General features: G+C 38.3%; 1 non-coding gene across 1 annotated transcript; it reads left to right on the top strand.

Annotated features, from left to right (window-relative positions):
* Positions 1-7,956: 7,956 nt before the first annotated feature.
* Positions 7,957-8,120, top strand: LOC119041178 (U1 spliceosomal RNA). The gene has a single exon (XR_005080983.2). It is a non-coding gene; the product is annotated as a U1 spliceosomal RNA (small nuclear RNA).
* The last annotated feature ends 3,742 nt before the right edge of the window (positions 8,121-11,862 follow it).

Here is an 11,862-nt window from a genome sequence, read left to right as displayed (position 1 = left end):
TGGTGCATATATGTTTGCAATGTTAATGTCCTCTTGGTGGATTCTTTCGTTGAGTATAATGAAGTGAACTTCTGGGTCTCTCTTTATGGCTCTTTTTTTGAAATCTATTTTGTCTGAAATGAGAATTGCTACCCCAGCTTTTTTTCTTGTCGGTTTGCTTGAAAAACTTGTTTCCAGCCTTTTACTTTTAGTCTGTGATGGTCTTTTGTCCTGAGGTGGGTCTCTTGTAGGCAGCGTATGTGTGCATCATGCTTTCTTATCCATTCAGCTATTCTGTGTCTTTTGATTGGAGCATTTAATCCACTTATGTTTAAGGTTACTATTGATAGGTACTTACTCATTGCCATTTTTGTACCTGTGTTCTTCTCTGTCTCTCTCTTTTCCTTTTTTTCCTTAAAGCAGTCCTTTTAGTATTTCTTGTAGAGCCAGTTTGGTGACGGCATATCCTTTTAGACTTCTTTTGTCTTGGAAGCTCTTTATTTGGCCTTCTATCTTGATTGAGAGCCTTGCTGGGTAATGTAGTCTTGGTTGTTGGTCTCTGGTTCTCATGACTTGGAATATTTTTTGTAATTGTCTTCTTACTTGGAGTGTTTCCATTGACAAGTCAGTAGCTAGCCTTATTGGGGCTCCCTTGTATGTTACTTATTTTTTCTCCCTTGCTGCCTTTAAGATTCTCTCTTTGTCTTGGAATTTTGCCATTTTGATGATGATGTGTCTTCAAATGTGCCTCCTTGGGTTCCTCTTGATTGGGACTCTCTGTGATTCCTAGATTTGTGTGACTTTTTCTGTCATTAAACTAGAGAAATTTTTTCTCATTACTATTTCAAATACATTTTCTATCCCTTGTTCTTCTTTTTCTTCTTCTGGTATTTCTATTATTTGGATATTATTATGTTTCATATGGTCTTGCATTTCTCTTAATCCCTCCTCATTCTTTCTGAATCTCTTTTCGTTTTCTTGCTTTCTATGAGATGATTTCTACTTTGTCCTCCAACTCGCTGATCCTATCTTCTGCTTCATTGATTGTATTTTTGAAACTTTCTACTGTGTTCTTCAATTCGGAAATTGTATTCTTCATTTCCTCTTGTTCCTTGCTGATATTTTGTATTTCCTTTTTCATGTTGCTGTAGTTTGCAGAGAGATCATTGTAGCTCCCCTGTAGTTTCTGGTAGCTCATTGTGAGCTCTTTGAACTTCGTAATAACCAGTGCTTTGAATTCACTATCTAATAGTTGATTAACCTCTATTTCATTTAATATTCTTTCTGAAGTTTCTGCTTTTTCTTTCATTTCAGGATTGTTTCTTTGTCTTTTCATTGTTTGAGGCTCTTCTTTTTAGTCTCAACTTCTAAAATTGATCTGTTCTGACTCCCTGGTTTTATGGTGTGAAATTCTGTGGTATGATACCTGTGAAGTTCAGTGGTACAGACGCCTTCAGGTATCTTGATGTTCTCCATCTCCGCCTGTTCTCAAGCTGGTCCTCGTGCTAGTCCCCGTGCTGGTCACCTACCACTGCTGAGTGTCCCCGTTCCTTTAGCTGACTTCTCCAGCACCCAGTACCATTGCTACGGCAGCAGCACAGGGGCCTCGAGTGTCCCAGCTCCCGTACGTAGGTGACTCCTCTCGTGCCCAGGCCCGTCACAGGGGCCTTGTTTGTCCATACTCCCGTACCTGACACCGTGGTGTCCAGTCCCCTCACTATAGCAGCAACACACGACCCACGTGTCTCCCAGCTCCCATAGCTGACTCTGCTGCCGTCTGGTATTTCGGGGTCGGTCACAATGTCTGGTCTTTTAATTTCATAAATGCTTTGTAACTGATGGTTTATTGTGCTGTTCCTCTGTAGATCTGCCAGAATTTTCAGCCACGAGTATGGGAGCTAGAATCAGCTCTATCCTAATCCGTCGCCATCTTCCCAGCATCCTCATTCTTTTTTTTTTTCTCTTCTTGGTCTTTCCAGGATTTTTTTCTACCTTGTCTTCCCACTCAGTGATTCTATCAACTGGTTCATCTTACCTGATTCTGATAATGTCTACTGTGTTCTTCAATTCAGAAGTTGCTTTCCTCATTTCCTCCTGGCTCTTGTTGATAGTTTCTATGTCCTTTTTCATGCTGATGTAGTTTGCAGTAAGTTTCGTTTCGGCTTCCATGTAGTTTTTTGTAATTGCCACTGAGTTCATTGAACTTCCTTATAACCATTGTTTTGAATTCAATATCTGATAGTTTACTCACCTCTATTTCATTTTGCTTTCTTTCTGGGAATTCCTCTTTACATTTTGATTGGGTATTTTTTTTCTTGGTCTTCCCATTTTTGGGGAGATTCTTCTTGTTTGCTTTTGCTTCTTATGTTGATCTGTTTAGACTCTCTGAATTTCATGCATGTACTTCTGTGGTAGGAGACCTGTTTGATTCAGTGGTGCAGTCTCCTTGATCTTCTGAATCTGATGCTCTTGGGATGCCCGTTATGCCTTTTATATCAGCTCTCCGGATATAATTGGATTATGATTGTTGGGTCATTATTTGGTGGTTCCTTCCCTCCAGCTGGTTGACTGCAGGTCACTCTGCTTATCATGTCTTGTATGCTGTTGTGAAGATGCTTCTGGAATGAAAACAAAAATTCCAGGAAACAAACCCAGAGCTGTAAAAATTCCCCCCACAATCCCATTATCAATAGCAAATGAACCAGTATTAATAAGATTTTAAACAGATTAAGACTACTATAAGTAAAGAGAGTGAATATGAGATGTCCTCCTGAAAGAAAAATGATTTTGAGAGTATAGTGGAAGGAGCACTAATAAGAATAGAGAATAGGAACTATGTGAAGAGAGAAAGCAAAAGTTTTCATTGTTCATTTAAAAAGTAATGAAGAAGGTGGAATGGAGTAAACAGGGATGTGTATAGTATTAGCTTTAAACAAAAATTATAATTAAATTAAATTAAGTGAGAAAGAAAAAGGGGAGAAAAGTAAATAAATAATAACAAAATAAGAACAAGATTACAGATAAAGCTCCACCACAGCACTATCAACAACAAATGTGCTAACATTAATATAGGTGTGATGGGAATAAGAGGGAAGAAAAGAAACTATGAAAATTTTAAAAGATGTCTAGAGGAAAAGGAAGCGATTATGAAATGATGAGGGGCAGAATTATAAGAATAATGAAAAACCATCTAAGTCAGGGAGAAAATAAGAATTTGAGACAGAAAGAAAACAGAAATAAAGAAAAAAAGGCAGGATGAAAAAGAAAAAAAAAACAGTCTAAGACCGAGCAAAATTAAAATTTTAGATGAAAAACTGTGAGAGAGGAGAACAGTAAAATTTGAGATTAGAAATACAAAATTAGTGAAGATCTACAGATAATATTGAAAAATGCAAAAACAAAACTACCCTATTCATAACCAATAAGCCATGATTACTAAAGGTGGAGAAAGAAGGCAAGTATTTCAAGAGCAGGAAAAAGAATGTGATAAGACTATTGACAAGAAAATTGGTTTTGAGAGGCTGGATGGGGAGAAATAGTAAATGTGTAGAATGGAAACAAGTAGCAAGAGAGAAAACAAAATTTAAAATGAAAATAATAAGAGTCAATAAGAAGGTAAAATGGGGTAAGAGAAGGGGGATCAAAATATGTGAATTGAAATAAACTGTAACATTAAATCTAGTGACTTAATATGCATAAACTTGAAGGACAGGAAATGAATGTTAAGAAGCTACTCAGGAAAGAAAATATTGCAAACCATGGAGATCATGGAGATTGTTTCAGTAGCACTGAGCCTTTAGCACTGATTTTTCTTTCTGGTTTTGCCTCTGGTGTTGTCAGCTGGTAACTGTGTCTAACCTTAGGCAGCCTCCTATTCAAGACTTCCAGGGGTCTACTATCTTTGGCTTTCTCCTTCAGCTGTTAAGTCACTTTGCACTCAGCAGTCAGGTTTAAGCATGGTAGGGTGTGGAAGAATCCCTCCTGGTGCTAGGATTATTGTTTCCCTTCAGGCTGCTCCTACAAGGAGGAAGTGGTCTGCCTGAACAAGAAGGCTGCTGCTGAATGGGAAATGACTCAGCACCAGGATCCCAGTAGCTATTCTCTCAGTTCTTTTTATAAAGTCTCTGTACCCAGTCTCTCTTCAAGCATCTTTAGTTCACTCCATACACCTCTTTGCTGGAACTCTGGGTAAGTGGCTGCAAATTGAAACTTATGCATTGGCCTTTCAAGTGGTTCTTTTTGTTTCCAGCCACCCATCTCTGGCAAAGAGCAACCCTGCTGCTTTTTGTAGTTTGATGGTATAGCTGTACTTTTCAGGCTCTCATTCTCTATGCTAGGACACCAACTTATGGTTTATACCCCATCCTTCTCAGGGGGATCCAACCAACCACTTAAATATCCCTCTAGTGCTTCAGCTGCTGCCTGTGGGTGCAGCAGAGTTCCTGCTTCTCCACTGCATTCATGTTGTGCTGAAGCTGACTTTTTTCCTGTCTGTAGTTATTAAGCTTCTCTCTATTTTTTTTTGTTTGTTCCAGGTGATTTCTCCATAATTTAGTTGTAATTCCAGATTGGTCCTGGGAGAAAGTCACTGAAACTTACAGTCTCTCATATGCCATATTGGAGTCCTTTTAGAAAAATAACATTTTTAAATGACATAGCAGGAGAAAGGATGCTAGAAGTAGGTTGGGAAAGGTAATCTTGAGTCATGCTGACCTATGCACTAGCTGAGTGGCTTTTTACAATTTACCTGAAGCCTTTGTTACTTACTTTTCTCATAAAAAAAAAGTGAGGTGAAAATACACCATTCACGAAGTTTACCTAGGGGTTTACAAGCTTAAGTACACTAAGGATATTGATTCCTAAGGTGCGGAGCACTATCCAAATGCAAGGCATCTGATCTCTAGTTTGTCTGCCTTCAGAGTTAGTTTAAAGCCTTCCCCTGTCAGGAGAGGAGTTGACCCTTTCAGACTATGCTTCCCTCACTCCTGTGAGGTAGTGCCAGCTGGTTTCTTATAGGATTCTCCCAGAGAGACATACTAGCAGAGAGAGTACAAGATAGAATGAAGTCAGAGTATTTGTTCATCACAGTTTCTCCATACCCAGGTGGTGTCTCAGGAAATCTTCCCTAGGTTTCAAGGCCAGCCAGGTTCCCAGCTTCCACTGGACAACCTTTATGACTAGGCCTCAGTAGCACCTCCTGCCTCCTTGGTTCCTCTTTCACAGTATGAATTCTCCATTGTATCTGTATTCTGGAATCATCATCCTTATATAACCTGGTTAAACAGTTTCCTGTTAGAAATACAGTGGCCTCAAATGGTTAGTAAGATTACTTCTAAAGTATAAAATGTGTGAAGGTAGAGACCGGTTTTTATTTCAGCCAGTATTTTTATTTGGCTTCTGATGTTTGTTAGACCTAAATGAGGAGACAGAGATGAAACAAACGGAAGTGGGTCCATGCTTCTGAATGTAATTTTACTCTTCACCCTCACTCAGAGGTTTGCACAGAGTAAGCATCAGTGTGTACTTATCCTTTAAACACTATCGAAACAGAGCAGGAACTCACTGCATGCTCTCTAAAGTGTGTCAGCTTCTTGGCTGGATTAAAGACATGTTGTGTTTTAGGTACACACCCCCCTCCAGCATGCATGGTGTGGTGCAGTGCCAGAGGGTCAGGGGGTGTAATAGAAAGCCCACGCTCTTTATGGTCCCCCTGCACTGCTGATTCTGACTGTTCCGGGGCACATGCTGTTTAGCAGCCTCTCCCCAGCCTCCTACAACAACCTACATTAAACCAGAGTAGAATGTGTGTAGGTAAGTTTGGGAAATTTTTATTTAGAACCATTCTTGTGTTATGAATGTGTAATACCTGAATGTGCTGTTAAAGCCTTAGTTTCCCTGAGTGGCTGCTTGGATGCTTCTCAGCTCCAAGAGGAAGGAGGTGTCTGCCTGGATTTTAACTACCTGGCAATACCCTTTAATTTCTCTATTGTTCCTTTTTATACTTCAAGTGACCTCTGGGCATAGAACCATGTGGACAACTCATAGAGTACTGAATGTGACCAATGTGACTAATACCTCAGGTCATTTGAGAACATTTCTGTTGTTTACATTAACAGAACATGTATTTTATTCCATAACACAGAACTGACATTTGACATGTTGAATCAATATTAAGTTACTGGTGATATCCCTCAATTATAGCAGATAAGTAATTAGTCCCTAGATGCCTAAAACAAATTGTTTTTATTTATCTTCTTTCAGATGACAATATATTTCTTTCTTTAAAAGTACTATAAACACCGCCCACTCCATACTTCCTTACCTACACACATGTCCATACCTGTTCCTCTATAGAGCCAGCAAGACCATGTGGTAATAACTACAACATGGAACTTCAACTTTCATACCACCACTGTTACTGAAGTCCTTATAGATTAATTTTCCCTAAATCAACATTTTTTAAGTTACTGATAATATTGACTCTGCTTCACATGATAGCCTACAGTTGTGTGGCATTTCATTGTCAAAATACTTTAATATATATATACATATATGTATATGTATATACACATATATGTTAAATACTTTAATATATATATATGGACATTTTTACTAGATTCAAGTATAATACACAACAGTACAACTTTCCCATTTATGTAAGAGTAAACCAGGTCTTCTCAGTTCTGCTTGTAAAATGTCAAGACATCATAGATTGGAAGTTGCCTGGATCATTCACAGAACAGAGACTCTTTCATTTCCAATCTAAAAAGACAAGTTTTACTTTTCTAAATGAGCTTAGGTTAAACTTATTAGTAAATATGGCAGAAACATTAAAACTTCAAGTGTGATATTGTCTTTTTGAGTCTCAATAGAGTAACCATTTGCTCTGTTAGAGTAACCGTTTTTAAAGATTTGTGTTTATTGGACTCAAGATGGATAAAAGAATTAAGTTGCAACACCATAAAGTCCTAGAGAACTTAAGCAGGAAAATCGGATATTTCATGCTGCAATATTTGAGCAACAGACATAAAGGAAAGAATAAACAATTGGGACTTTGTTAAAATAAAAAGCTTCTGCACAGCTAAAGAAAACACCAGCAAAATGAAAAGAGAATAAATCATACGGGGAAATACATGTGCAAATGATACTCCAGACAAGGGTTTGATCTCCAAAATATGTAAAAAACTCACGTGACTCCAGGAAGATAAACAATCCAATTAAAAAATGGGCAAAGGAATTGAACAGACATTTCTCCAAGGAGGACATACAGAGGGCCTAGGAATATATGAAAGGATGCTCAGCATCACTAGCCATCAGAGAGATGCAAATTAAAGCCACAATGAGATACCACTTCACACCATTCAGAATTGCCATCATATCCAAATCAACAAACAATAAGTGCTGGTGAGGTTGTGGAGAAAAGGGAACCCTAGTACACTGTTGGTGGAAATGCAGACTGGCGCAGCCACTGTGGAAAATAGTGTGGCGTTTCCTCAGAAAGCTAAAAATGGAACTGCCTTTTGACCCAGCAATCCCAATGCTGGGACTGTTCCCTAAGAACCCTCAAACACCAATTCAAAAGAACCTATGCACCCCAATGTTCATAGCAGCACAATTTACAATAGCCACATTTTGGAAGCAACCTAAGTGCCCATCAGCAAATGAGTGGATCAATAAACCCTGGTACATTTTCACAATGGAATACTATGCAACAGGAAGAAAGAAGGAACTCCTACCCTTTGCAAAAGCATGGGTGGATCTGGAAAGCATTATGCTAAGTGAAATAAGCCAGTTGGTGAAAGACAAATATCATATATCTCAATTATAAGTTGAACCTAATTAACAAAACAAGCATGAAAAATATAACCAGAGACATTTAAATTAAGAACAAACTGATAGTAACCAGAGGGAAGGTGGGAGGGGATAATGGAGGAGGAGGGAAGGGTTGTCAGGAACATGTATAAAGAACACATGGACATACTTACCTGGCAGGGGAGATACCATGATCACGAAGGTGGTTTTCCCAGGGCAAGGCTTATCCATTGCACTCCGGATGTGCTGACCCCAGTGATTTCCCCAAATGTGGGAAACTCGACTGCATAATTTGTGGTCATGAGGGACTGCGTTCATGCTCTCCCCTGGTATTTAAAATTAAAATAAAAGAACACATGGATAAAGCCAAAGTGGGGTAGGATCAAGGCTGGGAAGTGGGGATAGCTTGGGTGAAGGGAGTTGTGGGGAGAAAATAGAGAACATAAAAAACTGTACTCGAACAACAATAAAAAATGTGAAAAGAAAGAAAAAATAAAAAAACCTCATAGTGTATGATTCTACCTGCATGTATGGCATTTGGGGAAAAGCAAAATTATTCATACAATAAAAAGATTAATGGTTTTCCAGGGTTTGAGGAGGGGAAGTAGGAATAAACAAATGGATCACAGAGGATTTTTAAGGAACTGAAAATGCAGTAAAATATTTTAATGATGGATACATGTCATTATGCATTTGTTCAAATGCATAATGTATACACCACTAAGAGTGAACCCTATTGTAAATTACAGGCTTGAGATGATAATGATGTGTCAATGTGGGTTCATCAATTGTAATCAACGTACCACACTTGTGATGGTGTTGATGATGAGGAGGTTATGTGTATGTGGGGGAGAAATATATGGGGAATCACTTTACATCAAATATGCTGTAAACTAAAAACTGCTCTATAAAATAAATTCTTTAAAAAATTGTAAAGATTTGTGTTCATTGGCAGGGTGGTGAAAAATGTACTCATTGATTTTTATTTTTCCATGCAATAAATTTATCAGTTCAGATAAATTGATCACAAGGATAGTTTAAATCAACTTAAATTTTTCACTAAAGAGTATTTTAAACATTTTAAGTATTTCCAACTTCACATAGTAACTTAAACCATATTGGCAAAATGTTTTCTATTTTTGAGGATGAGGACAAAGAGATCTTTAGTTGTGATTTGTAGAAAGCTGTGTGTTTGGAGCACAGAAGTTACCCAGATTTGAAGGTTGCTTCTGCAAAATAAGAAAAAAGGAAGAAAGGAAGGAAGGAAAAAGAGAGAAAGAAGAAGAAAAAGAAAGAAAAGAAACATTGATGCTGGAGCTGACATTTTAATTAAGTAGGACAGGGGAGCTAGAGGAAGGACATGCCTGATAAGAACAGTGACATTGGAAAAGACGGGAGAAGAAATGTGGGTAGATTCTGAAAAAGGGAGGATTTCCTACCTGGTGAGAGAACACAAGGAAAAGAAAAGATGAAATTAGAAGGATGTTGGGGTCAGGTCCTTTCTTCATTATCACCTGATTTTGTTAGGAGTGCCTTCAAGAAAGGAAATGCCTGAGAAAAATATTAATGAACACTATTTTGACCTATGGCCATTCCTAGAGTTCAATTTTTTTCCCTTGGGAATTACTAGAAACTTGGAGTGCATATCTAGGACAACAAAGGCAGAGGTATTGGAGCTAGGTCTTGGGCCTGAGAACACCCAAGGTGAAATCTCAGATCAGATAATAAACCCTACAAGTGGTTCTTTGGTGAACCACTTTGTCAGACATGTTAGAGATTAGAATATGCCCATGGAAGAACTGGAGAGAGAAAAGGTAGACAGAGTGAGTGATGTATAAATGCATAGGTGTGTCCCAGTGGTACATGAACCATGTTAGCTTTCCTGGGACTAGTTATTGGGGTAGAAGATAACTGTCCTCTAAGGCAAAGGAGAGTCAGCCTTTTAAAGTGGCCAGAAGCAAGTGTCCCTGATTGACTGACCACTGAAAGACCAGAATGATGAGACAAGGGATATAAAAAACCTATAACCCAAGTGCAGCTGTTGGAAGATGCCATCAGTGATAGCCAGGAGAAACAGTGATGCAAGGCTTCTATCAGGATTCCTGCCTGGTGACCCAAAACAACAGTGAGCTCAAATAGACAGGGTAACTCAAATGCTTAAAATTCTCAGATGGCCTGTGTCTTTGAAGACAATTTTCCTCATGGATGTCAGCCTTTGTGGGTTTTTTTTGGTTCTCTTAAATGTGAGCTTCACCAAGAAGAGACATCAAGCTAACTTTCTCTACACCACCCTACCCTCCAAAAATGCTCACACTGAAGGAACAGACACATTTATACTGCATTGCACCCTCCAATGTATGACTTGTAAAAACGGTCTTTTTCATTAGTATTAGCCAAATTTATAGAAAACACTGGATGTCTCGAAGAGAAGTCCACCCATCAGACCTAATTATTGTAAATCAGTTCCATGATTACAGGTTATGTGTGGGGAGTGTATGTGTTTATGTGTAGGTGTGGGGATTTAATCTTTCACTGCATCCTCTCTTTGGTTTTTGTGATAGGATTAAAAGCTACTGAACTCAAAGTGTGAGCCAGGATGTTTAGATATGATACTCACCCAGATGTTTTTTAGCCTCCATAGATTTGGAGGGATACCTCATCCTTATAGTCAACTTTAAGTTAAGCTTCCTTCATCAGCATTTAACTTTATCTTTATAAATTACCTCCCTCACAACACAATATTTGTGTACATTCGTATCCCTGTTTGTATCTCATAAATCAACTGTAGGCCAGTTTAATTATCCCTCAGCAATTTTAAACAACTAACATTTTGAATGTGGCAGAAAATGCATAAAGCCAGAAAATAGTTTTTTTTAATAATTTTTTATTTTTTAGAGAGGGGGGGAAGGGAAGGAGAGAGAGAAAGAGAAACTTCAATGTGTGGTTGCCTCTCACATGCCAGAAAAGAGTTTTGAGGTTCCATATGGGTCAGTCTATGTATATTTTTTCAAAGTCAGGCATTTTGAAGATAAGTTACATTATACCCAGGTATCAAGGCTTGGCCAATGTCCTTTCCCACCGAACGACCAAAGCAGGCTGCTTTTTGTCAATTGTCTTCAAGTATGTCATTTACAATAAAGACACATGATGAATGAGTTTTATGGTTATGTGAAGAATTTAGTCACCTTGGCTCATGCTGTGAAAGTGGCAGAGCTATGGATAACTGAACCAAAGGGCTATGCGTGTTATAAAATTCATATACTTTTCTGAAATCCACATATTTCTACATCTGTTTTTGAGATCAATTTAATGTCTCAGTGAAATAGTTCCCAACCCCCTCTCACTTATGGGAAACATCTTAATGACTTTTTCTAGGAGGTGGATCTACCTTTTCTGGCCCTTATTTAATGTGGGAAAACCCTCTTCTTCTGGACCCAATCAGTGATAGCCAGCAAAACATTCTCAGGTGAGTTTTTCTAGGTGGTTCTGTCCCACAATAGACATGATTTGTGCTGATATCACTCAAACAGCCAAAGAGAAAAAAGGCACAAGGGAACAGGTAGATCTCTGAGGACCTTTCTGAAAATCGTCTTTTTTTTTTTTTAATTTAGGATAGTCTTGTGGCCATAGAAATTAAAGCAATTTTAAGAGGATAGTGTTTGTCCTCTTCTGCCTTTTATCTTTCCACCCCCTTCCTTTCTATCTCTTCATGTACCTAGTAGTAATATGCTGAGCTCTATACATGAAGTATTGTATTTAACCTTCAAAAAAACCTGTTTTACAAATGAGGAAAACAGTTTATCAAGGGTACAAATGGCATCCTCAAAGACACTCTGTTCCTCACAGAGCTAGATTCAGACTCCATCCCAGGCCTATTCCATCTCAGCTTTGCTGCTCCAAGGTCATGCTGGTCACTGTCCTACAGTAAGAGACATGAGATATGAAGTTTCAGAGCATTTCCCCATCTGCTTCAGCTGATGTTTTGAAACTTGAAACTCAATGTAAATATTGTTTTTAATTAAGTAGAAAGCATACCAGAGTGGTTAGAAACCAGGACTTTAAAATCAAATG

This window comes from Artibeus jamaicensis, unplaced genomic scaffold (genome assembly GCF_021234435.1).
Source record: "Artibeus jamaicensis isolate MK-2021 breed Jamaican fruit bat unplaced genomic scaffold, CSHL_Jam_final contig_687, whole genome shotgun sequence".
Lineage (NCBI taxonomy): Eukaryota > Metazoa > Chordata > Mammalia > Chiroptera > Phyllostomidae > Artibeus > Artibeus jamaicensis.
Note: the sequence above shows the minus strand (reverse complement) of the source record. Positions and strands in the feature narration are given on the sequence as shown.